The sequence below is a fragment of the Carya illinoinensis genome, chromosome 7, assembly GCF_018687715.1.
Source record: "Carya illinoinensis cultivar Pawnee chromosome 7, C.illinoinensisPawnee_v1, whole genome shotgun sequence".
Classification (NCBI taxonomy): domain Eukaryota; kingdom Viridiplantae; phylum Streptophyta; class Magnoliopsida; order Fagales; family Juglandaceae; genus Carya; species Carya illinoinensis.
Window position 1 is genome coordinate 19,986,039 of NC_056758.1, and position 26,462 is coordinate 20,012,500.

General features: G+C 38.4%; 1 non-coding gene across 1 annotated transcript; it reads left to right on the top strand.

Moving 5' to 3' along the window:
• The first annotated feature begins 5,684 nt into the window (after positions 1–5,684).
• On the top strand, positions 5,685–5,792 carry LOC122317617. Its single transcript, XR_006244544.1, has one exon. It is a non-coding gene; the product is annotated as a small nucleolar RNA R71 (small nucleolar RNA).
• Positions 5,793–26,462: the final 20,670 nt, after the last annotated feature.

The window sequence follows — 26,462 nt, forward strand, 5'->3', positions numbered from 1 at the left end:
CACAACCCAATCCAAATTTAAACGCATCGCTGAAAACTACGAATGACTTATGCGGTTCTGGAAGTGCCAACACTGGTGCAGTTGTCAACCTGTTCTTCAACTCTTGGAAGCTTCTCTCACACTTATCTGACCAAATAAATTCTACATTCTTTCTAGTCAAAGCTATGAGAGGTCCGGATAAGAGAGAAAATCCCTCCACAAATCTTCAGTAATATCTGACCAGTCCCAAGAAACTCTGAATCTCACGCACGGTCGTCAGACGCTGCCATGAAAAAATGGCTTCCACCTTACTAGGATTAACAGCCACCTCGTCTCGGGAAATCACATGCCCAAGAAACCTGACTTCCTCCAACCAGAATTAACATTTGCTGAGCTTGGCATACAACTGGTGTTCTCTTAATTTCCCAAGAACTAGACGAAGATGATAAACATGCTCTTTAGAATCTTGGGAATAAATTAAAATATCATCAATAAAAACTACCACAAAGGAATCCAAATAAGGTCTAAATACCCGATTCATTAAATCCATAAAAGCGGCAGGGGCATTGGCTAACCCAAAAGGCATCACCTTAAATTCATAATGCCCATATCTCGATCTGAAAGCAGTTTTGGGTATATCCTTATCTCTTATCCTCAACTGGTAGCATCCTGATCTCAAATCAATCTTCGAGAGCACAGCTTCTCCTTGAAGCTGATCAAACAAATCATCGATTCGTGGGAGAGGATATTTATTCTTGATGGTCACCTTATGTAGTTCTCGATAATCAATGCACATTCTAAGGGTACCATCTTTCTTTTTAACAAACATCATTGGCGCACCCCACGGCGAAGTACTAGGCTGAATAAACCCCTTATCCACCAACTCTTGTAACTGAACCTTCAACTCTTTTAATTTAGCTGGTGCCATACGGTAAGGAGCTTTATGTACGAGGGCCGCTCCAGGTTCCAAGTCATTAACAAACTCCATTTCACGAACAGGGGGTAGCCCAGGCAAGTCATCCACAAACACATCCGGAAATTCTTCCACAACGGGGATATCTACCAACTTCTTCTTCTCAGACGGCGTCGACACCATATGGACTAAGAAGGCATCTGCTCCACATGCAAACTCTCTTCTTGCTTGAATTGCTGATATAACTATCGGCTTTTCTTTTAGCTTACTCCCTACAAATTCTAAATAATCACCATCTGGAAGCTGAAAGCTAATAACCCGACTTCTGCAATTAATACTCGCAAAATATCGATATAGCCAATCCATCCCAAGGATGATATCAAATTCCAGTAGCTTAAACACAACCAAATCTGCATCCAGAAACCTTCCACCAAAATTTAAAGGGCAACCCAAAGCAACCTTGGAGCGACACACCACTTCACCATTTGGTAGAGCCACTACCAATGACTTTGGCAAAGGTTTCGTAACCAGATTACATATCCTAGTGAAAGTGGAAGATACAAACGACTGAGATGCACCCGAATCAAACAAAGTGCAAGCATAAAATTCATATAAACGGACTCTCCCTGAACCAAACACATTAACCCATGAAATCCAAATACAAAGAAGAAACCAAAACACACCAAAGATCAAATCCAAAATTAAATTAAATTAGATCCATACCTGTAATTACCCCAACATTATGGGTCACTGGTGCCTCATCATCAACATCTCCGGGTGTAACAACATAAACCTGGGCTTGCACTGTTTGCCTCTGATTTGTTCTTCCACCACGTCTACCTCCACAACTTCCTTGAACTAGCCTAGGACACTCACGAGCAAAGTGACGCTGCTGGCCACAATTATAGCATCGAGCCCCACCCGAAGGGCACTCACCCACATGGGCTCTATTACAACTCTCGCAAATTGGCACCTTCCTCCCATACGTACCCCTAAGGCTGCTTGTGGTCTAGTCCCGGTCCGCTGAACAAATTTCTGAGGCGAACCTGAACTACTTACTTCACTAGTAAAACTCCGCCTCTTATGTCCTGGAGGGGAGCCCATACTCAAATTATTCTCTCGCTCTGCAAGAGTGGCCAAGTCCACTAAATCTTGAAAAGTGGAAATCCGGTGGCAGACCACCATTCTGCGTATATCAGGACGCAAACCCTCCTGGAAATGCTCGGCCTGCATCTCTTCCGTGGCGATAAGGTGGGGAGCAAATCGCCCAAGCTCTATAAATCTTCTGGCGTACTGTTCCACGGTCATACCCCCTTGGACCAAGCTTGAGAACTCTCTTGCTTTTTGCCGCCTCACAGAAGCGGAAAAGAATCGATCATTAAATTCTTTCTTAAAGCGCTGTCAGGTCACAGCGGCGAAAGATCCCAATTTTGACTCCAGCATTACTCTTTTCATATCCCACCAGTCAGAAGCAGTGCCTTGCAATAGATAGCTGGCATAAAGTACTTGTTGTGCCTCCGTGCAACCACATACCTCAAAAGTTCTTTCTAAATCTCTGACCCACTTTCCAGCCCGTAGTGGATCCTCTTCTCCCGTGAAGGGTGGAGTTCTATGTGCTAGAAAGCGCTCATAGGTGCATCCAGTTTGCACCGCTCCACTAAGCCCTCCTTATTGTAGCCAAGGCCCTCCTTGTTGTGGCCAAGGACCTCCTTGTTGTGGCCTAAAATTCTGCTACATGAACTCAGTTATTTGCCTTATCGCTTGGGCTATAGCATCATCTCTCGGCCTATCGTCCTGAGGCTCTTGAGTAGACTTTCTTGGCCTCACCATCTTCCTGCGACAACACAACCTTTGACCCCCTTTAAGAAAAACAAATAAAACCAACAATATAAAACAAAAAACCAAAACCAAACCACATAACAAGAAAATAACATATACTAGCATGCAATAACATAGCTAAATAAATAAATACTAGCAAAGTAGCTCAAATAAATTCAAATCAAATAAAACAAATCAAAAAGCAACTTTACTTAAAATAAATTTTAAATCACAACTTTAAAAACTTTTTGGTACTACACCTACGGGACATATGGTTTTACCCAGAGCCAAACCGCTCTGATACCACCTGCGATGCCCCCAAATCCCACATACAGACACGGGAAAATTGAGACGTTTGGATGATGACAACACGGGTCACCACCCTATTGCCAAGTGCCAAGTGTGTGTATATGCAACAAGTGTGTAAAAGAAAATATGCAACTGATAAACAAAGTCTCATAACTAAGTACCAGAATTTTTCTTTCTTTAATACAAAGCGTTCAAAACATACATAATAAAATATTACAAACCACAACTATAGTTTCAAACCCAACAACAAGGCAAAAACTCCAACTCAATACTCTGGCAGAGCCGCCTCCTCGGGCTCAGCCTCCTTCTCCTCCTCGATCTCTGCATCAAAATCTACGGTACCAAAATGGTGCCTTAGGTAAGTAAGATCCAAACGCCACAAGATAAAACATATTAAACTCAAACAATATGCATGAAAGAATGCAATGCACATAACCCATAAAATCACATTTTTCCACGCACGCCAAAATCTCATTTTGGCCCAAAACATAACTTTTAAAACCAACCTCGCCATTATCCCAGATAATGGCCCAAAATAAGAAACCACCATTTTCTCATAAAATGGATCACATAGCCTCAACGTAACCTCGCCATTTTCCCAGAAAATGGCCCGTATTCGAAATCCATAAAAACGATCCAATTATTGCATGCACCATGATCTCCCCTAGGGATGATCCGCACACTCTGGCTCCTATGCCACACTACAGGTAACGACTATGCGTGTGACACCTAAACGAGCGATGCCTAGTACTCGCGCCTAGCGCATCCCTAGACCAGGCCATCCTCTAGTCCCCGCCACTCTAGGGACCACAGAGTCGACACGATAGTGTTACCATATCATGTGATCCGGTCGTTGCCCAGTGACAACCAAGGGTATGTCACTCAGTATTATCCACTCCCTAGTGACTAGAGGAGCTCTACCGAGATAATACCCCATCCGACTTGGGGTCGTGATACACACGCACCCGAAAATCCATTTACGCAAATAAAACCAGTTTTTCTCAAATTAAATAAACTGCAAGTGAATGCATCATGCAATGCACGCCTCAAGGCCCAAATAACCAACCAATCACAAACAACAAAATCAAGCAACTGTGTCCTCAGTCCATCCGACCCCCGAACTCCTCGGACTCAGTCTGGAATCCACCAACCAGTCAAATAATTAATTGTAAGAGCAAAAATATATTTAAATCTAAAATGAAGTTTGAAAAATACTTACAGCACTATAAGGTATTTTTTTGAAAGCTCACGACATTGCAAGCGGCGGAGAAAAAACAACGTAACAGTGTATTTTACACTGTGGCAGTGGGTTGTAAATTACCCACTTTCGAACAGGGACAAACCAAGACAGGAAATTGATAGGGAATGGTCTAGAGATGTTTATGAAGCTAATGGAAGTGAGTTTTGGCCATGGGTGGTAGTAGAAATGGCGGTGCAAGTGCAAACATTGGCTGATCGGAGTTGAGCTCGTGGGAGCTGCTCTGGCAACGGATCGGGGCCGAAAATGGATGGGTTAGGACAGCAAGAGGTAGGGGATGAAGTGATAAAAAGATGGTGGCCGGAGGTGGAGTGACAGCGCCGAAAATGGCTCAAAACCGTGCGGAAAGATGGGGCTCTAGGGGGTTAACGGCGGCTCGGATGGGGTTGGAAATTGGTGGCGTGGTGCACTGACTGGAGGGGAGTCGAATGGTGGTGGTTGTGTGGGCCACGTCGGCTGCAGTGGTGGTTCTGGGATGAGGACCGATCAGCAACGGGAAGAGAGGGAGAGAGCCTTGCGCGTGGGAGAGGAGAAGGAAAAAGAAGAATAAGAAAAGAAAGAAAAAGAAAGAAAAAGGAAAAAGGGAAAAAGAGAAAAAAGAAAAAGAAAAAGAAAAGATGAGGGAAAAGAAATGAGGTCCAATCCTCACCTCTGAAGTCCAAAAATTGATCCGACGAAAACAATTTTAAAAACCATAAAATGAGTAAAATAAATTAAACAGCACATCAATTAAAATAAAACCAATTAAAATATAATAATTTAAAATAAAGGAATTGATATATTAATTAAATTAAAAAATTCCTTCAGTGAAAATACATGTAAAAATTGGGTATCACATAGAAGATGAAGGTGCAGGATATGTTCTAGGGGGTTATGCAGGCACTGGTTTTCATATTTCCAACTAAAATTGGGGTGATTACGCCAGCCAGGATTGTAGGTATAAGAGAAAGGTGCAACAGGCTTCATGTACATACCTAACGCATTACATTGTTCCTCATACATCCCTCTCATCTCAGCAAATGTGGGACATTCTTGGGCAAGATGATCTACCCTGCCACACACAAAACTTAGTCCAAAAGACTCTGCATGATTAGCCACGTGTGTTGGCTTTAAGTCTTTATTCTTCAACACCTCTAGCTCCCTAGTGAGCATCTTAACTTTAGCCTTTAGGTTATCCTCTTCCCTAAAATGGTAAATTCCACCACCATTTAGGTTTCCTACAGGTTGTGACCTATTTGTGCTCTCAGTCCCGTCCAAGTATGAGCTTTTTCAGCGAGCTCATTGAAGTATTCTATGGCCTCATCAGGATCTCTCTGTAAGAACTCACCATTATACATCATCTCCACAAATTGATGCCTTTTAGGTGTAAGTCCCTCATAAAAATAGCTCACTAAGTGCCAATTCGCATACCCATGGTGAGGACACATGCTCAATAGCTCCTTAAATCTCTCCTAAGACTGATACAAAGTCTCACTATCCTTTTGTGCAAAGGTGGAGATTTGCCTTTTTAAAGTATTGGTCTTATGTTGGGGAAAGTATTTATTAAAGAAGATCTAAGTCATCTCATTCCATGACCCAATAGATGGTGGTCTCAATGAGTATAGCCAAATCTTAGCTCTATCCTTCAAAGAGAAAGGAAAGAACTTAAGTTTCACAATGTCGTCAGTTGCATTTTGACTATGAAAAGTCGCAACTACTTCCTCAAACTCCCTAATGTGCACATATGGATTTTCATTTTCCAAGCCATGAAAATTTGGGAGTAACTGTATCATCCCTGTTTTAAAATCCAATTGGCGAGTATTAGCTGGAAACATGATGCATAATAGTGTGGCTGTGTATGTAGGGTGGAGGTAATCCTAAAGGGTCCTAGTGGGTTGATATCTGTGTTCACTCATTTCCTCAGAAAAATTATCAAACAAATGATTAGAAAAATTAGGCTCTGACTCTAACTCTAACAAAGGTCTACAAGCAAACCGACCCAATGTGTCTCTACACCTATGCATGCAAGGTAGAGAAAAATGCAACACCAAAAAAAAAAAAAAAACGCAACTATAAAAAGAAAAATAAAATAAAATAAAGATGCGGCAAGCTAAAAGAGGAAACGAAGTTACCATCTTTACAAACTGTTGAAAAGAAAAACTATCTCACAATTCTTCTACTGTCTCCCTGGCAATGGTGCCAAAATTTGATTATGTCCAAAGAATAACGCAGTAATTGTAGCATAGCTTTGGGTGTCGATTCCACACGGAGACAATTAAAAAAAATAGCAGAACGAACAAAGAAACTAAAGTAAAAATATTAAATAAGTTATGGAGAACAAAGAGTAATTTTAACTGTAAAATAATAGTGAAGCAAAGTGATTAGTGGAAAAAGTACTCAAATTTGATGAATAGTAGAGTGTCGGGAATCCCTTGCACAAATCTGGTATTTTAATTATTCTTAATTCATTGGATAACTCGATTATGAACTCAACTAATGAAATTCCCAATCGAAAAGTATAGATTTATAAACCAAAATTAAATCAAATGTAACCCTTTGAAAAATCATTCACACTTTTAAAATACGTAAATTACTATTCTTATTGAGAAAATCCAATGACGACAATATACTCAGGAAGTGATATTGTAGCAGAAAAATAAATCAATATAGATAAATAATTGATCCAAACATAATCAAAGAACTAATCCATTTAATAGAAAAAGCATGATTAAATCCATAAATAGAATAAATTCTATGATTATTCGGAGAAGAAAACATCAATGATGAATTGAGAATGATTAAAAAAAAAAGAGTTTTAGCAATTAAAAATTAAATACATGAATTAAAAATAAATTACAAATACCATCTAATGTGCAAGTTCATCCTTAACCCTACTTAAGAATTTAGTTACCCATAAACATAATGGACGACAAAAATTTTCAGAGAAAACTTAAGTGAACGGCGGCCATGGAAGTGATTTTTTCTTCTCTTCTGATCTACCTCTTGTGCCTCCTCCCCTCTCTATTTTGTGCTGATAATATGCTTATATAAGGTAGGAAAGAAACCCTAATGTCCTCTTAATTTCCAAATAGAAAAATCACCTAAATTTTAGGACTTATCTTGGTAGCCATGTATGCCCTTCAGGATTTCGAATTTGGAAATTCTTATTCGATATAAAGTTATAGCCCTTTAAGATATCTTTCTAATGCATTAAGAATCACATCAATCCGATATGTGAGTAAAAAGATACAGTCAAAAGACTAAAGTCTATTCAGATTGTCTCTTAGCGAATTTCAAACTTGGATTTCTTGTGGTTTCATTTTGTGATTTCTTTTTCTTTTTCTTTTCTTCCAAATTTCTCTTAAACCCCATGAATGTCCTCCTTTAAATTTTACTGGGCTTCACTTGCTCTTTTATAAACTCTAAAATTAAACATAAAAAACTGCTTAGGAGTATCCCAACGTAAATAGAAACTCAATTTAAGAATACACATTAATTCTTATGATTTCTATTCACATTTTAGCATTTTATTCCAATAATAGGGTATTTAGAGTGCACTTTCGCATACTCATCAGTTAGTTAAACAAATGTGGAAGAATTTAGTGTTATGATCTCCTTCCATCTTCCACTTGATTTTAGCCATTTGAGGCAACCTGGTATCTTCCCTACACCTCCAAGAGGACAACTCAGTAGAGGACAACACAAGCTCCCTATCGGCATCTTCATTCCATGCTCTTTTCAGAAGACATTCAAGACCCTCAAATTTCTCTTCAAGAACAACAATCTGATCATTGGTCCGCCCAAACACTTGCTTGTTCCATTCACGAAGAGCCACCTTAAGCTTCTTATGTTTACTAGCAAGTTTGACAAGCCCCATACCAACTGCAGGTTTAGACCAAACATACTGAACAAAATCCATTAAATTAGGGTGATCAACCTACATTTGCTGAAATCGAAATGGAGAGGGGCCATAGGAATAAGGGTCCTTATGGAGCTCTATGAACATAGGATAGTGATCCAAAGTCAACCTCGGCAAATACGAACAACTCACATTGGGAAAATTAGTAAGTAAATTAGCATCAAGGAGCACTCAATCCAGTTTAGCCCAACTTCAGGATATGCCATGCTGACCATTGCACCAAGAGAACTTTCTGCCCTGAGATTTCATATCAATCAACCCACTCTGGTGAATTCCAATGGTTGAACTCATCCACAGCAACACGAGGCCGTGGTCTACCACCCTTCCTTTCCAACTTAGAGCGAATAATATTGAAGTCTCCAGCAAATAAGCAAGGCTTTGCACCCATACTACTTGAACTAAACTGCTCCCATAAGTTTCACCTATCAACCATATTGCACTTAGCGTAGATAAAGTTACCCAAAAAAAGAGAAGATCCCTCCGCTATACGTAACGATAGAAACTGCGAACCCATTTGGACTACCTGCACATCCATGCCATTCATCCAAAAAACCCAGATTTTCCCACCAACTTCCTCATTTGAAATTACATTATCAAAATGAAAAACCCGCATATACTTACGAGCTTTAACAAAATTCTGAAAAGATTCCATCAAATCAACCATCTTCGGCTTGAACTTAACTAGCAAATGTTTTAAACGACCCTTGTACGTACTGATCCCCCTGATATTCAAAATAAATATGGGACCTATCATAGAGAAATTTTTGATGCTCGAGTGGAACTTCTGACTTTCTCAAAATGTCTTTTAGTGTATTTCCTGGTCACGACTTCACCCTCTATTTTCGTATGGTATTCCTTGTCCAGAGGAAAATGTTTTGCATGTAGTTCAAGTTTCGGATCCAACATCAACCCCTCTTCCAAGAAGAAAGCATCCTCTTGAAATTGAACATCATTCCTCTATTCTGTGTTTTTTGTTAATAAGGATGTCTACAACTCTCGACCTATCTAGAGCCACCTCAGCCCCCCTCGACCGAGGAGAAGTACTCGGTATCACATCATCTGTCTCTAGAGGAACCCTAGTCTTCCTCTTCTCTATAGAACACTCAGTAATCGGAACCTCCCCATGTTCCTTACCCGCATCTAACTCTTCAATCAACATGGGTGACAATGATTCTCTTGTTACTAGATTTTATGCAAGTGCCATGATCTCTGCAATAGCTATCTCCACAATAACAAAAGGGATAGAAGTATCTTTCGGTTCTTCAATAACACGCTCTTGTTGACGAACCCAAACTTTGTTTTCAGACTTCTTTTTTCCAACACGACAAGTCCAGACGTTATGCCCCTATATTTTGCACGTAGAACAGAATGCGGGCAAAGTTTTGTATATAATTTCTTGCTTATGGCTAGACACCATCCCTAGGGTCCCAATCCAGAAGTGAGAGAGAGGCACCTTGGCAGCATCCATCTCCACACAAATATGAGCACCATCGATATGAGTCACACACCGAGTGGGATTGTCACGCCTAATGAATCTACCTACCGGGGCTGTGAAAATTTTTAGAAAGGATTCATGATAATAATTTGGGGGCAAACCTGGCAAGACGATCCAAACTAGAACAATCAATGGTCTTCATCTTCCTTAAATTCTAGTGTCCAGTGGAAAACAAGGTATGGAACCCCATCAATATCACAAGCTTCACGTGACAGGGCCTTCAAGAAATCTTCCTCCAAAGACATGCGTATAAAGACATTCCTTGGATGCCTCATAGTAGAGACAACCAGAGTGCCATCAAGACTCTAGCAATTACAAATGAACGCCCGAATAGCTTCCAAGGAGGGACGTTGCCGAAGAAATTTCAGAATGATAGAGAACCTAAAAGGTTCTGCCGAATGGTGTAGTTCCTTCTTTGAAAACTAAAAAAATAATTCACCATCCTTACTCTTCAGCACTCAGTGAGACACAGACAACTCCAGAACTGGTTGGGGCACTGCCGAGACGAGATCCACGAAGAAAAGGCTATAAGTGGATATTGGTGTTTGATTAAGTACCATCCAGAAAAGCTATTTGATCACCAATACTCTAAGTGAAAAGTCTCAGGTGAAGGATGTGGACTATCTCCTTGAAGGAATGAGGAAACTACTGGTGCAAAGTTTCTAGCAAGAAGTCCTCAGTTATAGAAGATAAGGGCGACAGAGTATGACAAGGCAAAAGACTAGCAAAGAAAGGCCACAAAGTTGTTGGACATCAGATGAAGTGTCAGGAAGGCAAAGGGACCCTTGTATTTTAGTCTTAGTGAGTGCAGAACCTTGTTGTACAAAGATCAAAAGGTGGTCCCTATGAATTTAAAAATTAAGGAAAGAATACTCGTGGAAGCACATTCATCACCGTATTCAATACACCCAGGTAGTACGAAGATGTACAAAATCTAAAAAGGGATTTCTAGTGGAAAGGAATGAAGCTAGACATTGCCCATTTCATTGTAAGATGTGCTATGCATAGGGAATTGAAACTCGAACATCAGAGACCTACCGGTGTTTTACAGCCCCTTTCAATCCGAGAGTAGAAATGCGATGACATTGCCAGGTTAAATTACCAAGGACTCCCAGTGGTAAGAATGCAATATGGGTAATTATAGATAGACTGACCAAAAGTACCTATTTTTATCCAATTACTACCATAGATACCCTAGGAAACTTTATGCAATTGTAGGTTAAGGAGATAGTTAGGCTTCAGAGTATGCCTAAGACCATAGTACTAGATTGGGACCCGAGATTTATGTTCCATTTATATAAGTGTTTGCAAGCGATGATGGGTACCAAGTTAAGGTTTAGTAGTGCATATCATCTGCAGGCTGATGGGCAGTTAGAAAGGACCATCCAAGCTTTGGAAGATATAATGAGGGCTTATGTATTGGATTTTAAAGGCTCTTGGGAGAACTGCATCCCACTTATTTAGTCTGCCTACAACAACAATTGCTGGGCAGCTATTCTAATGGCCCCATACGAGACTTTGTATCGAAGAAAGTATAGGTCGCCTCTATGTTGAGATGAAGTTGGGGAAGGTAAGCTCATTGGACCATAATGGATTTAAGAAATGAAGGAGCAAGTAAGGATTATAAGGGAAAGAATGGTGATGACACGAAGCAAGCAGAAGAGATATGTCGATACAGGAAGAAGGCATTTGACCTTTGAAGAAGGTGATTGGGTATACCTTAAGGTGTCACCAATGAAAGACGTAAAAAGGTTTGGGAAGAAAGGAAAGTTGAGCCCGAGGTATGTTAGGCAATATCAAGTATTGGAATGGTAGTCCTAGTGGCTTAAAGAGTGGCCTTACTAGATGAGTACGAAGGAGAGCATGATGTGTTTCATGCTCTTTCCTTAAGAAAAGTTTTAGGAACCAGAAACCCTGAACAATGGGCTCAAGTTAAAATCCGTTGCAACCAGAAATAATAGAATTTACGGTCGAAAGTCATAACTTAGTAAATTGCAATGGGGAGGCTCAAGAAGGAAGGGATTCACATGGTAGAGTGAACCTATGTATTTGAGTCGCAATAATTCACTCGTGATGCACTAAGTGAGGGTAATTGTGCCATTTCAAAGGCTGAGACGTGACTATAAATGACCTTTGAGTTACCCACTCTAGTCATAACAATTGGAGGTTCAAATATTCCCCATGGTGCAAGAAAAGAAGGCTACAAGAAATGCAGTTGTGCTACCAGAAATAATTAAACAATTTATCAAGGAGCAGTGGGAAGTAGCAACGCCGGTTGAGGAATGATGACAAAACAAGGAGGACAATTAGAGCACTAATCACATAAATCTTGGAACATATTAACGATGCTATGAGACACTGGCAAGAAAGAAGAACAACTTAGAAGCATGACTTCCAAGTAGAGGACAGAGGTGAGGTCTCATCGAAGTCACATGTAGCCAAATCTAGCAAATTAGCTAGTGAATGAGACAATAGCAAAGGAGGATGATATAGAAGTAGCTGATGTTGAACACAAATGAATAAGAAATGCACTTTGGTGTTAGAAATGTAATTTTATTTATTTGAGATACTTAAAAGAGTGAGAATAAGAAACGACTTGGTCCATTAGTCTCAAACGAATATTTAGGATTTTATGGCGCAATAAATAGATTTTCGTTTTCTAGACAACAATTGTTCGAAAATACGTATCGATTTATTCAAGGCACTTACGAGTCAAAATTCACAAAATTAATTGCACTTCTTAATTCATAGGATTATTTATGATTTTATGGTGTAAAGTTATTTTTCTCTTTTTTGGAGTGAATAGTAACACCAGTATTAGCACACAATCCAATCATTTTCAAATCACAATGTGGAATGTCTAAATTAGTCTAGAGAAGCTTTATTTGGACACATGGTAAGATCTTAGCCAAACATGGTGAGTAGTTTAAGATACTTGCCACCAAGAGGAACCTTGAGATGGAAATATAAAGGAAATGAAGGAAAATCAAGCTTTGTGATCATGCCACCTAAGCCGAATATTGTTACATCCAACCATCCATTTTTGTGCCAACCCAAAGGAGTGCTTCAAACCCTAGTGAGTCCTCAAATATTTGAGATCCAATTGAAATCCCAAGACCTTGGTGGAACTTAAACCCTTAATGGTTTTCCCAAACCGGAGAAGGTTTCCCAAATCCTAAGCAAAGTCAGTTTTAGCTTAGTGTTTAATAAATTGATTAAATCACTTTCACAAGCTATGAACATTCAAATTCATGTCATTACACCCTTATCCCTTCTTTTGTACCATTTTTTTTCATTGGACAAAGAAAATTGGTTTTGGACTTGTTAGAAACCCAAACCCCAAACCAAACACTATTGAATCCCCAAATGAGACCCAATCAGTTTAGGCCAACCAAGGCCTACTGAAAACCTCCACCTATGCAAGGCTTCTTGAGTACATTTCTCCACTACCATGAGTGTACTTTAACTACCCATGTCAGCCGCAAATAGTGGTTTATGGGAGGGCAATTAGCCACATCACCACCACCCCATCACAAGGTAGCTTCAAGACAAACAAATCATGTGCTATAGCCCATGGTTTTGGACATGGTTTTGGCTGACAATACATCTCCAAATGATCACCTTCACATCCCCTCTAAACCCCTCCAGCAATAAATGAGTCATCCATGGCTTGTCCCTTAGGCTTTTGTCCCTTATGAATCACTTTGTTGGAGAGAACTCAAGGAGAGACTTCAGACAATTTTTTGCCTTTCTTGCTTGAATTTCTTGGAGCCTTTGTATATATATTCTCACAAAAATATTTGCATATAAGTTCTTTATCTTTGAGTCTCGTTTCCATTGGTATAATTTTCTGATTGTTCATGAAGTTAATCAAAGTCTATTTAAGTATACAAAGGTCATATTGGGCGATAATCTGGACAGTGTGTGATTCATTGACTATTTTGATGAAGATCCTTGCCCAAAATTTTGTTGGTTTAGGTTTATTATATTAATATGCATTATTATTTCAATTTTTTTCATATTGAGAATTTTTACTTAGCATTTTTCATGATATGAGAAAGTTGGAAACTAGAGGTGTAAAACCATTTTCTATTTTAAGTAAGCTTAAATCTTTTGTTATGGAAGCATGCACCTATGGCCTTGATATTCACATATGTTGTTCATCAGACTTTGATCTAAGTATTAGGAAGTAATTTTGAAGATTTATGGTCGTGTTCTTGAGGGAACAAATTTTTATGCATGCTAAGGTCTGGTTGGAACACAAACTTGAGGCTCACAGGTTGTGTTGTGTTTCTATGCAATTGTTTGCCATCTGGTCTCGAATTGTTTAGTTAAATTTTAGGACTTAAATTTGAAACATATGAGGTTTTTTATTGATGGTTTACTTCATGAAAAATTCAGATCTAGTGGTTTGATTAAAAAACCAAAATATGTAATACTCTGTTTTGGAGTAAATGTGCAAACCGATTGTGTTCGTTGATGTTTTGTGATTTTTGTGTTCTTTAACTTGATTTTTCAAGCATGATACTTCTTAGGATTGATTTATGATCATGTTAAGAATATGATTTTGAACTTTTGATGTTCTAAGAGTTTATTGGAAGAAGGATAGACCAAGAACATCAAGGGTTCTTCTTCATGGTCAAAAGATGTGATATTTTGGCATGAAGAAAATTGTGTTTTCCTTATTTGTGTTTTGATAATTTCCTAGAATGATATTAAAGGATTATATGTGATTTTTCTATGTTACATAATTCAGTTTTAGCAGAGTTTGAAATAATAGCAACAAGAGTTGATTTTAGCCTTAGTGTGATTCGGCCTATGCTTGGTTCTTGTAGCTATGTTATGTTTTAAATTTTTCTAATTAGATATTTGGATTTAGGATAAAATTTACATGAGGAATGTAAATTTTAGTGTGTTTTGGAGTTAGGATATGAAATCTTTAAGCTAAGGGTAAAATGGTCATTTTTATATAAGTATAGGTGTATAGGTGTAAAATGGTCATTTTACTTTGAGTAAGTGATTTTATATTTCTAAGTTTACTAGTCAGGGGCTTCTAAAATTTTAAAATATCTCCTTACAAGTCCCGTTATTTCGTGCTTAAATTCATCATGCTTTAATCACTGTAAGTTAGCTTCTGACTTACTTTCAGGATATTTGTGTGTATGCTGATAAGACAAACCATCATTTATATTTTTTCTGCATACGTACATGTTACATTTTGTTATGTCATGATTTACTTCCAGTACATATTTATTAGTTACACGTCATGATTATACCATATTTCTCTGTTATGCATCATGTTATGTTATATCACTTGTCTCATGTACACATTACCTCATGTCAAGCTATATCATGTATCATTTCATTTCATGCCACTACATGTCACGACTTTGGATTTTGTCACAAAATATAGTATTTTCAAGTCAGCTTGGTCTTTTAAATTTATCAAGACTCCAAGTGCTAGGATGAGGTAATATCATAGTGGAACTCCATTGTTCAAGTTGGAGTGTTTAAACCAGTGTAAAATTCCTTAGGTTGACAAAGTACCATCAACAGGCTTCAAATGGAACCTAAGTAACTCGTTGCTCGAGTGAAGTCAACAACCAACGCCGATGGTGCCAAACCATAGTTAAATTTCATGTTAGACGCACTCGTGCAGGTGTAGATACCTGTCATGGGATGCGTACATTACGTACTCATAGTTGGTGCTGATACTCGTGGTGTGATGCATAAGTTAGGGGCACATGACTCAAGGGGACCTGTGTAGAATCCACAGGTCATGTTTAATTAATCAATTATTATGAGAACAAGATTCCAAATTCATGTTCAGTTTCAAGTTCAGCTCATACATGCCAAGAGAATTGCAATGTTCCTCATACATTACTCTCATCCCAGCAATCTTGTGCAAGATAATCTACTCATTGACAAATAAAAGAAAGTTTAGAGGCATCAACTTGGGGAATAATACAAGCTGCCATAGTTTCCTTCATCTTTAATGCTTCTAACTCTCTAGTTTTGCCCTCCATCCTTGTCTTCAAGTTATCGACTTCTTTGAGATGATAAATGCCTCCACTAGAATGAGTTTGATTGGAGTGTGCTTGATTGGTATTGTCAAAAGCATTTTGTTCTGTCCAACTGTGAGCTTTTTCTGCAAGTTCATTCAAATACTCTAATGCCTCATCTGGGTCCTTCTACAAAAACTCACCATTACACATCATCTCAACAAATTAACACCTCTAAGAGTGAGACCTTTATAAAAATTGCTAACCGGACGCCAGCTTTCATAACCATGATGGGGCACAAGCTGTGATATCCCATTTTTACGTGTATTTTCACTGAATGAGATGTTTTTAATTTAATTAATATATTAGTTCTTTTATTTTAAATTATTGTATTTTAATTGGTTTTATTTTAATTGATGTGGTGTTTAATTTATTTTAGTCATTCCATGGTTTTTAAAATTGTTTTCATCGAAACAGTTTTTTTGGACTCCGGAGGTGAGGACTAGACCTCATTTCTTTTCCCTCATCTTTTCTTTTTCCCTTTTTTCTTTTTCTCTTTTCTTTTTCTTTCCTTTTTCTTTCCTTTTCTTTCTTTTTTCTTCTTCTTTTCTTTCCCGATTTTCCCCTCCCGCGCCCTCGACCCCCTCTCTTTTTTCCTCCCGTTGCCGTCCAGCCTGTCCACCCAGACCCACCGCCGCCGACCGACGTGGCCGACACCACCCCCACCAATCAGCTCCTCTCTGGCCGGCGCACCACCCCACCAATTTCCAGCCCCATCTGAGCCACCGTTAACCCCTACAGCCCCATCTTTCCACAAGGTTTTGAGCCATTTTCGGCGCCATCACTCCACCTCCGGCCACGACCTCTTCACCACTTCTTCCCCTACCTCTTGTTGTCCTAACCCACCCATTTTCGGCCCCGATCCGTTGCCGGAGCAGCTCCCACGAGCTCAACTCCGATCAACCCCTTTTTGCACTTCCACCGCCGTTTCCACCGCCACCCATGGCCAAAGCTCACTTCCATTAGCTTCGTAAACATCTCTAGACCATTTCCTATCAATTTCGTGTCTTGGTTTGTCCCCGTTCGAAAGTGGGTAATTTATAACCCACGGCCACAGTGTAAAATACACTGTTACGTTATTTTTTCTCTGCCATTTGCAACGTCGTAAGCTTTCAAAAAATACCTTTTAGCCCTGTAAGTATTTTCCAAACTTCACTTTAGATTTAAATATATTTTTGCTCTTACAATAAATTATTTGATTGGTTGGTTGATTCCGGACTGAGTCCGAGGAGTTCGGGGGGTTGGATGGATTGAGGACGGAGTTGCTTGGTTTGGTTGTTTTTTGATTGGTTGGTTAATTGTGCCTTGATGTGTGCATTGCATGATGCATTCATGTGCATTTTATTTAAATTGAGAAAATTCAGTTTTATTTGTGTAAATGGATTTTCGGGTGCGTGTGTATCACGACCCCAAGCCGAGATGGGGTATCATCTCGGTGGAGCTCCTCTGGTCACTCGGTAGCGTAATATACTAAGTGACGTCTCCTGGGTTGTTGCTGGGCGACAACGGGAGCGGGTGGGATGGTAACGCTCTCGTACCGACTCCGTGGCCCTTTGCTAGCAAGGGCTAGAGGATGCTTGGCTATGTACGCGTGGGGCGCGGAACTGGGCATCGCTTGTTTAGGTGTCACACCCGTGGTCATTACCTGTGGTGTGACAGAGGAGCCATGGTGTGCGGATGACCCCTAGGAAAGGTCGTGGTGCATTCAGATTAATTGGTTATTGATATGAGTTGGATTTGGGCCAAATGAGACTTTTGGCGTGAGTTGGAAAGTAATACGTTTTTAGGGCCAAATGAGATTTTTTGGCGTGGGTGGAAAAATATGGTTTTATGGGTTACGTGCATTGGCATTCTTTCATGCATATTGTTTGAGATTATTATGTTTTTATCTAGTGGCGTTTGGATCTTACTTACCTGCGGCACCATTTTTAGTACCGTAGATTTTGATGCAGAGATCGAGGAGGAGGAGGCTGAGCCCGAAGAGGTGGCTTCACCAGAGTATTGAGTTGGAGTTTATGTCTTATAGCTGGTTTTGAAACAATATTTGTAGCTTGTAATATTTTATTATGTATGTTTTGAACGGCTTTGTGTTAAACAAAGAAAAATTCTGGTACTTAGTTATATGACTTTGTTTATCCGCTACGTGTTTTCTTTTGCACACTTGTTGCATGTACACACACACTTGGCACTTGGCAATAGGGTGGTAACCCGGGTTATCATCATCCCGACGTCTCGATTTCTACGTGTCCGTACGTGGGAGTTGGGGACGTCACACAAGCTAAGTAACTTTTTAAAACGTTCCCATACTTGATACAAAGTCTCTGTAACAGCCCGCTAGAAATTTAATTGTGGAATTTCTATTGACTTTAGGAACCTTGTGAAGACCCTATAAGTTTTCATGAATCCATTAATCATATAGGTTTTAGTCTAACTACATAGTTAGTGTTATTACTCATTATGGTATCAGAAGTGTGTTTTTGATTATTTGAGATAGTTAGAAGTGTCTAAATGTATTATGGTTTATGCCATTAGACTCGGTGGGTTATTTAAGGTCTTATGGCGCAATAACTCTTTTTTATATTTTCGGACGAAACGTTTGTTCAAAGCTGTAGATATTATTGGATAAAAATATCTTGAACTAATTTTGTGGATATTATTGGATAAAAATATTTTAAGCTAATTTTGTGGATATTATTGGGTAAAAATATCTTGAGTTGATTTTTGTAGAAATTATTGGGTAAAAGAAACCTACACTTAACTCTCACTCTAGGTAAGAGAGACCTACACTCAACTGTCACTCCGGGTAAGAGAGACCTACACTCAACTCTCACTCCAGCCTCATCTTCTTCCATATTTTGTCCATAAATACCTCCAGCCACTCCCCACGAAATCTTTTTCCTTTGCACCTTTCATTGGATGAACAACAAACACTCTCACGGACAGTTTTTAGGTGTTCTTTTGCATGCCTATTTTGAAACTTTTGTAAATATTTTATCATAAATTCTTCTTCATACAAGTTGTTCCTTTTTTAGTCTAATTTATGTGGATATCTTATTTGTTCCATTTGAATATTAGTTGGTCAATCAAATATTGTTTAAACTCTAGAAAGGTCCTTATGAGAGATAAATTGGAGAATATGTTATAGTTTGAAGTTTTTGACCAAGCTAATGGATAGATATTGGTCCAAAATTTTTATGGAGTATTGTTAACATGTGTATATGATTATTGGTTGAGGATTGTTGCATGATTAAAGGTTTTGATGAAAGATTTTCTTAGATCTAGCAACTAAGAAACTGGAAGAGGAAAAACAGTTTCTGTTTTGAGAAAGTTTAAATCTTTGGTGGTTTATCCCTATTCCAATGGATTTGATAATTTTATTGGAGGATATTAAGCCTCTTAGATACATATTAGAATATCATTTTGAAGATATTTGAAGTTAGTTTCAAAGATATGAAATATTATGCAAAGAGATGTTTGGATAGGCCAAAGTGTGGATGTTCTTGGTTCAATTTATGTTTTGGTTAATGTTTAACCATGTGATCTTGAATTAGAAGCTTATATATGTTTTAGGAAATCTTTTTAAATCATGTGATAGTTTGGTTTGAAGATCACATCTTTATAAGTCATAGATCAAAAGGTTAATCAAAACAAGTTAGAAACAAAAATCAATGGAAATAGCATATGGGAATTTTGGCCCTATGGAGTTTTAATAGTTGTGATTAGTTTTAAATTTTTCTAAATTTATATTTGAGTTTAGGATAAAATTTACATGAGGTATATAAATTTTGGTGACTTTTGGAGTTAGCATGCAAAATCCTTAAGTTAGGGGTAAAACAGTCATTTTTCCACATGTAGAGGGTAAAATGGAAATTTTTCTCTTTAAGTTAGTATTTTACATATTTCAAATTATTAGTGATTTAGTTCTAACTTTTAGAATCATAATTACATTTCCTCGTGATTGCGCTTGAAGTTTTATAAGAAACGCGGAGATCGAGGTAAGTTAGCTTTAACTTACTAGCAGTCTACTGTGTATGTGTGCTAAGTAAAGGAACTACAGTGTGTATATGTGTGTTATCATATATTCCATGCCATGCCAAGTTATCACATATTTGTTTGTTACACAAAATTTATTCTGTCATGAGTTTCATCTGTTACACAAGATATTTTGTCATATATTGCAAGTACATAATGTTAAATATGCCATTTATTACATGTATGTCATTCATGTTCACTGTTGCAAATATGTCAGGTTAATTATGTTTCCGTTACATGTGATATCATGTTATGAAATAGTGTGTGTTACATGTTTAAGTCATGCTACGATATAACCGTATCTCAAGTTGGTCATGTCTTTCAAGTTATGTTCAAGTCACGTTATGTTACGTCAGTGCTTATATTCTTTCGTATTCTAATCACGTTTCATCTTGAGTTATATTCAGTTTTGTGGGGTCCACAACAACTGTGGCACACGAAGTATGGGGTCACATACACTACGTGAGACACATCAATTGTGACACGTAGAATATATGGGGCCACAACAACTGTGGAGTATGTATTTAACTATATTGTGACGCGTAGAATACATGGGGCTACAACAACTGTGGAGTATATATTTAAGCAGTTAAAGAATAAGTTTCAGATCACGTTCATGTTAAGTCAAGTGTCAAATAAAGTTTATATTATGTCATGTTATGTTCACATACATATTATGTTTATGTTCAAGTTCATGTCAAGCCAAGTTCAGTTCATGTTGCAATTTAAGTTATGTCAGTTATGCTATGTCGTACGTCAAGTTATGCTTTGATTACTTATGTATGGGGTCACAACAATTGTGACGCATACACTACATGAGACACAGCAATTGCGACACGTAGAATACATGGGGCCACAACAATTGTAGAGTATGTATTTAAGTAGTTAAAGAATATGTTTCAGATCACGTTCATGTTAAGTCAAGTTTCAGAACAAGTTCATGTGAAGTCAAGTTTCAAATCAAGTTCATGTCAAGTTAAGTTCAGTTCACGTTTCAATTTAAGTTATGTCAAGTATGCTATGTTGTACATCAAGTTATGCTTTAATTACTTATGAATTTGATTATGCATTAATGCTTTTACTGGCATCCATGCATCATTAGCCTGTGTGAAAGTTTTTTGTTAACTTAATGGGATTTGTAATCAAATCTCACTTTGGTAGTCCCAACTACCATTCCCCCCGAATGGTAGATCTTGTTACAGGACCAGAAGGAGAATCAGGAGCTGACCAACTAGACACAGTTGACTAAGCGACGGTGCGACGTCAATGTTAATATAGTAGTTAACGTAAATTACTACTTATACGATGGAGTTGCATCTCTAGTACTTTTTGGATCATAACCATTTTGGACTAGTGTTGTAATCTTAGTTGTTCAATGGGTCTTTATGTATGAAGTATGTTTTAAGCATTTGGGATATTTTCAATTTGGTGCATAGTATTGCTAAAGAAAAAAATTTATCCGCTGCGAATATTGCATAATGTTGATGCATGTTAGGAACATTGAATCTTATATGTCATGAATGGGAGCAGGTAATCTTGTGTTGTATGTCTCGACACTTCAAATGTCCGTCCGATCCCAAACGGAATTTGGGGGCATCACAGTCTCATTATCCTTTTATGTAAAAGTTGAGGTTTGCCTTTTCAAAGTATTAGTCTTATGATGAGGAAAGTATTTATTCAAAAACATTTGGGTCATCTCAGCCCATGACCCAATCGACCGTGGTCTCAATGAATACATCCAACTCTTTGCCTTATCCTTTAGTGAGAAAGGAAAGAACTTAATTCAAACAACATCTACAGTACCAGGTTGACTGTGAAATGTAGCAACAACCTCTTTAAACTCCCTAATATGCACATATGGATTTTCACTCTCTAAACCATGAAAAGTAGGGAGAAGTTGTATTATACATAGTTTGAAATCCATTGGAGGAATATTTGGTGGAAATATAATTCATGATGGTATTGCTATGCGTGTAGGGTGAAGGTACTCATGTAGAATCCTAGGTTGATCTTCGTGCACACGCATTTTTTCAGGACTAGATGGATTATCAAACAAATGATTAGAAAAATTAGACTCTGACTTTAACTCTAACACAGGTCAACAAGCATACTGACCCAAGGCATCTCTATACCTGTGCATGCAAGGTAGAGAAAAACACAACACTAAAAAACAAAACTATAAAAACATAAAGAAAATAAAATAAAGGTGCATCAAGCTAAAAGAGGGAATGAAATTACCGCTTTTACAAACTGCTAAAAAGAAAATTATTAAATGATTAATGGAGAACAAATATTAATTTTAAATACAAAAAAGTGAAGCAAAGTGACTAATGGAAAAAAGCACTCAAATTTGACAAACAGTAAAGCATTTGGGATCCCATGCACAAATCTGGTATTTAAATTATTCTTAATTTATTGAATAATTCAATTGGAAACTCAATCCCTGAAATTTTCAATCGGAAGGTACGGATTTATAAACCAAAATTAAATCAAATGTGACTCTTTGAAAAATCATTCTCCACTTTTAAAATATGTAAATTATTATCTCTATTGAGAAAATCCAACAACTACAATATACTCAGGGAGTGATATTGCAGCAAAGAACTAAATCAATATAGATAAATAATTGATCCAAACATAGTCAAAGAACCAATTCATTCAATAGAAAAAGCATGAATGAATCCATAAATAGAATAAATTCTATGATTATTCAAAGAAAAAACATCAACAATGAATTGAGAATGATAAAATCAAAGAGTTTTAGTAATTGAAAATCAATATATAAATTAAAAATACCATCTGAATGTGCAAGTTCATCCCTAGCCCTACTTGATAATTTAGTTACCCATAAATATAATGGACAACAAAAATTTTTCAGAGAAAAATAAAGCAAACGGCGCCATGGAAGTGATTTGCTCCACTCTTCAAATATGCCTCTTGTGCCTCTCCTCCCCCTCTATTTTTTGCTAATGATATGCTTATATAGGGTAAGAAAGAAATCCTAATATCTTCATAATTTCTGCATATAAAAATCGCTTAAATTGTTTGACTAATATTAGTAGCCATGTACTTATTTCAAGATTTCAAATTAAGAAATCCTTATTAGAGACAAATTTATGGCCTTTTAAGATAGCTTTCTAAAGCATTAAGAATCGCATCAATACGATATGTGAAGAGAAAGTTACGGTCAAATTACTAAATTATGTCCAGGCTATCTCCTAACAAATTTCAGACTTTGACTTCTTGCAGTTTCTTTTTGTGATTTGTTTTATCTTGATCCAAACCCCATCAAACCCCATAAAAGTCATCTTTTGAATTTAACTGAACTTTGACTTGCTCTTTTATAAACTCTGAAATTAAACATAAAAAATTACTTAGGAATATCCTAACGTAAATAGAAACTCAATTCAAGAATATGCATTAATTTCTATAATTTATATTCACATTTTAGCATTTTAACCAAATAATAGGGAATATAGAAGTCAGAATATGGACAGTGTGATGACCCGCTTTTACGTGTATTTTCACTGAAGGGTTGTTTTTAATTTAATTAATATATTGCTTTATTTATTTTAAATTATTGCGTTTTAAAATTGGTTTTTATTTGTTGGATGTTGTGTTTTATTTATTTATTCGTTTTACGGATTTTAATCTCGTTCTCGGCGGCTTTGTTTTGTTTTCCGGAGTGAGGATTGGACCTCATTTCTTCCTACATCTTTTCTTTTCCCTTTTTCCTTTTTCTTTTTTTTTTCTCTTTTCTTTCTTTTTTCTTTTTTCTTTTTTTTTCTTTCTTTTTCTTTTTCTTCTTGCTTTTCTTTTTTCCCTTCCCGCGCGACCCGTTCGTCTCTCTCTCTCTCTCTCTCTCTCTCTCTCTCTCTCTCTCTCCTCTCCCACGCCGGTTTCAGCTCAGCCCCGACCCACCACCGTCCGGCCACCGTGGTCGACACCACCCCTGTCGGTCAAACCCCCTCCTACCGGCGCACCACCCCACCGAACCCCAGCCCCATCCGGCCAGCCGTTTGGCCAGAAAACGCCCTATAAGCCCCATGGTTTTTACCTCGATCAGCCGCCGTCGCTCCACCTCCGGTCACCACCTCTTCACCACTTCATCACCGATTCCTTGCCATCATAACCCACCCATTTCCGGCCTCTAATAGCCACTGGAACAGCTCCCACGAGCTAGCTTTCCATTTTGGGAAATCCGGCCATCAACCACCGTTTTCGCCGCCACCCACGGCCAAACTTCACTTCCACTAGCTTCATAATAATCCTTAGGCCATTCCCTATCAATCCCAAGCCTTGGTTTGTCCCCATTCAAAAGTGGGTATTTTACAACCCACGGCCACAGTGAATTTTCACTGTTACGTTGCTTTCCTTCCGCCGTTTGCAACGCCGCATGTTTTCTAAAAATACTATATAGCGCTGTAAGTATTTTCCAAACCCTACTTTTAGATTTAAATATATTTTGCTCTCTCAATAATTAATTGTTGTTGGTTGGCTGATTCCGGACTGAGTCCGAGGAGTTTGGGGGTCGGATGGATTGAGGACGGAGTGCTTGGTTTTGCTTGTTTATGTTTGCTTGATTATTTGTGCTATGCGGCGTGAGTTGCATATTGTGTTTATGTGCATATTGTTTTAATCGGGAAAATCTCATTTTATTGGCGTAAATGGTTTTTTTGGGTGCATGTGTCTTACGAGCCCAAGCCGGGATGAGTTATTATCTCGATGGAGCTCCTCTGGTCACTCGGGAGTGGATAAAACTGAGTGACATCCCCTGGGTTGTCGTAGGGCGACGACCGGATCGCACGATACGGTAACGCTATCGTGTTGACTCCGTGGTCCCTAGAGTGGCAGGGACTAAAGGATGGCCCGGCCAGGTACGCGCGAGGCACGAGTTTGGGCATCGCTCGTTTAGGTGTCACATGCGTATTCGTTACCTGCGGTGTGGCGCAGAGCCAGGGTGTGCGGGTGATCCCTAGGGGAGATCATGGTGCATGCCTAACCAGTTTGTTTTTATGGTTTTCGGATGTGGGCCAATTTCTGGGAAAATGGCGATGTTTGGTTTCCGAGGTTTTTGATCCATTTTTTGGGAAAATGGTGGTTTGGGCCATTATCTGGGATAATGGCGAGGCTTGGTTTTAAGGATATGTTTTTGTGGGCCAAATGGGTTTTTTTGGAGTGCGTGTAAAAATCTTGTCTTATGGCGCATGTGCATTGGTTTTTAGTTCATGCATATTGTTTGAGTTTTATATGTTTTTATCTAGTGGTTTTTGGAGTTTACTTACCTGCGGCACCATTTTTGGTACCGTAGATTTTGGTGCAGAGATCGAGGATGAGGAGGAGGAGGCTGAGCCCGAGGATGCGGCTCCGCCGGGGTGCTGATGTTATTCCTTGTATTTAGTTTAAAATTATATTTGTGTCTTGTAATATTTATTTATGTATGTTTTGAATAGCTTTGTATTAAACAAGAAAAATTCTGGTACTTAGTTATTGACTGGCTTTTCGCTGCGTATTTTCTCGTGCACATTCGTCGCTTTTTCACACACTTGGCACACGTCGATAGGGTGGTGACCCGGGTTGTCATCATCCGGACGTCTCGATTTTCCCGTGTCCGTGCGTGGGGATTTGGGGGCATCACAGACAGTGTAGGCCATATCATCTAACTTCAAAAGTATGGCACAATGCCACATGGGAGACCCTCACTAGGGGAAGGACTATGGGATTGGACTAAAGGCAAGTTGTAGGGACATGCATGACATGTCCATCAATCACTCAGTCTTTACAATGCTTGAACTCTAGAGGGTAAATGGACAGTTGAGATCGAAAGTCTCTTATTCAAGTAAGACAGAGGTCAGAAGGATGTCAAGATTGTAACTAGCAGCCTTGTCGTATACAAGACATTGGACAAGAGTCAATATCTCACTTTTGTGATCGTAAAGTGTTTATGTTCGAAATCTTCAAGGAAACAAGGGACTCAAGAACTTCACAACTGAAGGATCTATGTCAGCACAACTTTAGTATTAGAAAAACTATCCAGACTAGTTCACTCCTACAACTATACTGGACTGTGTGATAATGTATGTGAGTATGTTCAAGATTTTCATATTTTGTATCTCACCCTTCTTCTTGACAAAAGTTCATCTTTTTGCATTGCATTTATTAGTTATCTACACGATGTGATTTTAAGATGTGATTTGAGATGAACTTGATGAGTTTTTTGAGAGTTCTAAATTATTGGGATTGGTTTGTGGATTCTCTATAGATTTATAGCAGCACATTGCCTCGAGTTTTATACAAGTAGAGGGATTCCCGATGATAATTAGCGTGGCATGTTTTTGTATTGGCCTCACGTGATATCATGGATAGAGAAATTTCATGTGTTGATTGTGTGGGATGTCCTTTGTTATTTTTGGGTGGAGGTATTCCATGTTTGGAGTGGGTAGAGATAGAGATTCTCCATGTCATAAGGGTTGAGTGATTCCCTGTCGGTTTTTGGTGAATGGGTTCATGTATTATGATTACTATTTGTTAATGTATGTATTTTGCTTAAGAGGGTGATTCCTCACCATTCCTGAGAATACATTTGTTTTTCCAGGTAGGTGATTCTTCATCATATGAAAAATATGTGTGTCCTCAGCACCATTTACATGAATTGGTACATGCATATTCATCACCATTGTTTCTCATTGTTAGTATTG